This window comes from Notothenia coriiceps, unplaced genomic scaffold, assembly GCF_000735185.1.
Source record: "Notothenia coriiceps isolate Sejong01 unplaced genomic scaffold, NC01 NC01_scaffold00020265, whole genome shotgun sequence".
NCBI classification, from domain to species: domain Eukaryota; kingdom Metazoa; phylum Chordata; class Actinopteri; order Perciformes; family Nototheniidae; genus Notothenia; species Notothenia coriiceps.
Genome location: NW_011352966.1, coordinates 7,300 through 12,391, shown reverse-complemented (window position 1 = coordinate 12,391; position 5,092 = coordinate 7,300).

Sequence of the window (5,092 nt, the reverse complement as noted above, 5' to 3'; positions counted from 1 at the left end):
CTGGACCTGATGGCATCCTTGGCCGTGTTCTCAGGGTGTGAGCAGTTCAGCTGGCTGAGGTGTTCACAGACATCTTCAACAGGTCCCTGCTGCAGTCTGTAGTCCCCACATGCTTCAAACACTCCACCATCGTTCCTGTCCCCAAAAAGACTAAAACCACCAGCCTCAACGACTACCGCCCAGTAGCACTCACCTCCATCATCATGAAGTGCTTTGAGCGGTTAGTCAAAACCTTCATCACCTCCTCCCTCCTTGACTCTCTGGACCCCCTGCAGTTTGCCTACAGAGCAAACTCCATAGCCCTCACCATCCACACTGCCCTTTCACACCTGGACCAGAGGAACACATATGTGAGAATGCTGTTCATTGATTAGAGTTCAGCCTTCAATACCATTGTGCCCTCCAAGCTGGTCATCAAGCCCAGAGACCTCGGCCTCAACAGCGTCCTCTGTGACTAGATCCTGAACTTCCTGACGGGCAGACCCCAGGTAGTGCGGGGGGGAAACATCACATCCTCCACCCTGATCCTCAACACCGGAGCCCCTCAAGGCTGCGTGCTCAGCCCTCTCCTCTACTCCCTGTTCACTCATGACCATCGTGAAGTTTGCTGACGACACGACCGTCATCGGCCAGATCACAGACGGCGACGAGACGGCGTACAGAGAGGAGGTCGAAAACCTGACATCTTGGTGCCAGGATAACAACCTTCATCTCAACGTCAGCAAAACAAAGAAGCTGATTGTGGATTACAGGGAGCAGCAGTCAATGGGACAACGTTGGAGAGAATCAGCAGCTTCGGGTTCCTCGGTGTCCACATCACTGAGGACCTGACATCTTCTTCCCCCGCAGGCTGCTGAGGTTCAACATGGACTCCAGGATACTCTGCAACTTCTACAGGTATGCTGACTGGATGCATCACGGCCTGGTACGGCAGCTGCACCACCCTCAACCGTAAGTCTTTACGAAGGATGGTGAAAACTGCACAGAACATCACCAGGACGGAGCTGCCATCCATGGAGGACCTTTACTCCCAGCGGCTCAGGAAGAAATCCCTCTGGATTATAAAAGACCCCCATCACCCCAGCCACAAACTGTTCTGTCTGCTGCCGTCTGGCAGGCGTTACCGCAGCATCCGGACAAAAAACCAGCAGACTCAGAGACAGCTTCATCCCACAGGCCATAAGACTGCTAAACACCTGAACAGCTGAAGCAAAATCTGTTAAACACCTGAACTGTTGAAACAACATCCACAATATTAATCTGGCTGCTACTTTAAAATGATTTAACTACTTAGAAATTATTTGTCTATTTACCTAATATATCATATTTCAATAACTTTCATGTAGACTCTTACGGCCCCTACACACGGTGGCGTACGTTGAAGCTTCAACGCTTCTGCCCATTCACTTTGAATGGGGTGATGTCATGCTTTGCCGAACTGCATTGTGGGAGCAAAGCTTGGCTTTGCCCCCACAAGATTCATGTGATTGGTTGTTGGGTCGACCTTCAGACATGCCCGCCGGCAAGCTTCAACGCACGCCGTCGTGTGTCGGGGCCGTTATTGCACTATTTCACTTTTTAAACTTTTTATTTTTTTATTTAGCACTATATTTTTCTGTTTATCTCTGTTTTGTATTGCACTGTTGGAGAAGCCTGTGACCTAAGAATTTCATCGGCATAACAACACTGTAGCCATGTTCGTATGACTAAATAAAGAACCTTGAACCTTGAACCTTGATACAGAAACAATCACATCAGGTAGCTACACACAACACACACACACATACACACACACACAATATCTTTGTGATGTTGAAAGTAATAAGCGACACGCCCTCTGTATCAACAAGCCGTGGCCTACGTGAGTGAGGCTGTGACTAATGTGATAGTCTGATATTGTTTTATAAGTGGGAAACTTTATACATGCTGGATTAACAAAGGTGGCTCGAGAGCTGTTTCATAAACGAGTTCTGCAGGTGTGGTGCATTTTAATGTCGCTGTATAGAGTGGTGCAGGGATGACGTATTTACCCGGAAGTAAGCTGCGCATGGGTTCCCTCGACAAAAAAGCAATGGGATTTCTCCATAGGATTTTGGAAAATAGCTCTAAATAATGTCTGTGGAAAACGAATCTGTTTGATAAATGCACATTTTGTTCAGCCGGATAATATCCACATGTCTACTCTTTGGAATCCTATATCTAATCGCCAGAAGCAAAATGCTAACGTTATGCTATAAACGAACGACAGCCGAGTACAGCAGGGTCGCACGACTTTAACGTCACGGCAACTTAGGATATATATTCAAAAATACAGATTCAAAATTGTACAAGTTGAAGCGTTTGTTTTAACAGTTTGCAGGAGGCAGGTACTTGCTTTCAAGCAGAACAGGGGCAAACAAACTTAGCGGGAGTGTTTACGTGTTCGGCGTAATGACGTACAACATCCTCGAGAACTTCTGTAGTCCTATTCAGCCACTTGTTAACAATCATCATTTTTCAGACACGTAAACTTTTCTTCGTAAACCGCTGATGTATTTAATGTCGTAGAACAAAACGTGATCCGTCTCTTAAATTTGTGTCAACCACAGACCTTATTTCCAGCTATTTTCCCAAATCCTATGAAGAAATCCCATTGACTCTGAGACGAGGGAAACAGTAGTGGTAAAATGCTGACTCACTTCCGGGTTTTAGGACTCGTCACTGCACCACTCTATAACCTCCATGCGGTTGTTTGCCTCCACCAACAGTCAAGTAGCAGTTTACATAAATATCATAAGTTCATTTTTTTGTCTCTAGCTCTGGTTTAGGAGCAGGAGTGGTCATTGGCCAATTGGGAGGTCAGTGGTTCCATTTCCAGCCCGAGCAGTCAACATGTTGATTTGTCCTTGTGCAAGATACTTAACTCCAAATTGCTCCCAAAGGCCGACGATGTGTGAATCCTCACTTGTATAGGCAAAAGTGCTCCATAAAATGCACTCATTAATATCTCAATGCGTGTGAAATAGTGATTAACAGCATAGGATTTCTTGAGTTATAGCCAAGTGTTTTGTGAGGTCACAGCGACCTTGACCACCAACATATAATTAGTTCATTAGTCCAAGTGGACGTTTTTGCCGCAATTGAAAAGAAACTCCCACAAAGCTTTCCTGGAATGTTGCATTCATGAAAACAGGACAAAAGGACAGACATAAACCATCATTCAACTTGCCATAACTATCACTTGTGCAAGCACACTACACCTTTGCAGAAGCAATCAAAATCGTTGTGTTAAAACACATACATACAGTACTGTCCTTGTATCCATCCACAGTTAGGTGCTACCAAGGACAGTGAACCTGAACGTGTGTGATGAATGATTTTCAATATAGTAATGCAAAGTTGAAACCACAGCACCTTTCATTAACATCCCGAGCACAGACACGCATTTCATCAGCCAGGCCCAGTGTGCTCATATAACTCCTTTCTAAAGCACACTAAAACGCAATATGACTGAGGGGGAAATGATTTAGTGTTATCACAGGATGAGCAGAGCGTAGGGGAGGTAATGGAGACAGTTGCCCGGACACACATGTGCATGCACTCACAAACACATTATCTTTAATACAGTGTTTCTCTGGATCTGGGATCAATAGAGAAGCTCTGATTGGCCAATACCCTACAGACACATGCACTCAATTTATATCTAATGTCGCAAATATACTGATGAATCACAAAAGCGTTTGTGTTCAGCGGAAAAGTTGGCAGAATATTCGATTCATATGAATGTAAGAATCAGAATAGTTTATTTATCACAAAGGGAAATTGGATTTTGTGACGGTTGATTTATTTAGAATAAAATTAAAATAAAATAGTCATGTAAATATAAAGTAAGTAAAAATGGGCTGGAAAAGATAAAGTAAAATAGAATTAAAGTACTTATCTAAAGTAAAGTAAAAATATGAAATCAAAGATACAATAAAATAAGAAATGTTATATAAAAGAGAAGTTACAGTGAAAAGGTGCAATAAAAATGGAATCACAATTTTTATACAAACATAAGTTGAGAAAAATTGTGTAAAATAAGACAAATTAAATAGAATAAAAGTATTTATATAAACATAACAAGTTAAGTAAAACTGTGCTATGAAAGATACAATTAAATAGAATAAAAGTAAAAATGTGCGATAAAACACAAAAGAAACTAGACAATAATAAGTGTCCTTGAGCAACAGGAAAAGCGCTATAAATACCATGTACTATTACTATTATTATTATTGTATGGATCATTCCATTCAGGGTGCATGGGGGGGCTGAATGTCAGATTTTACATTTAATCGCTTGGTTTTCCCCCAATAATCCATGATATATAGCCTATTATGATGTCCATTTTAGCCTAATAACAATGCTAGAAACAAATATCTGCATTGACATGAAAGCAGGTGACTACAGAAAATGGTAACCACAATAAGCTTTGAACAAATGTGAGGTTGTGCCACCAACAGCCTCTCCTAAAGCAGCTGGTGAACAAAACATCAATCTCCTATAAGTGCTGCTTATATGACACCGCAGAGAGTTAGAGGTGCGTTTGATGTGTGCACCACAAATCTTGATAATGAACGGTGGGACTATCTGGGCTTCACACTCTGGCTTAGTGAGACAGAAGCTTCGGGGCTCCCCCATCCATGACCGGCTAATAGGAAAACCTGTTTTATCACAAGGCCCCATCTTCACACTGTGTTTATCAACAGAAACACACCCTTTACCAGACACATTTAGAATAAAAAAACGTCCCCAACTCCAGCAGGGCGGGAATGTGCTAAATGAAAACTATAGGTTACTTACGTAACCCCAGTTCTCAGAGTAACATGAAGTGAGATGTCTCACTATGGGATGCGCCTCAACGCGTATGCACCAGAAGCATCAATCTCATTACGCCAATCCTGATTGGCTGGTGATCTTGACGCCAACGTCAGGGAATCCACCAACCCTATAAGTAGCTTGCGCCACGACGCAGGCGTCATTCAAAATAAGCACCTCTTCTCGCTTCGCCTCAGCAAGAAGGGCCGTCAGGTGAGACATCTCACTTCATGTTACTCTGAGAACTGGGGTTACG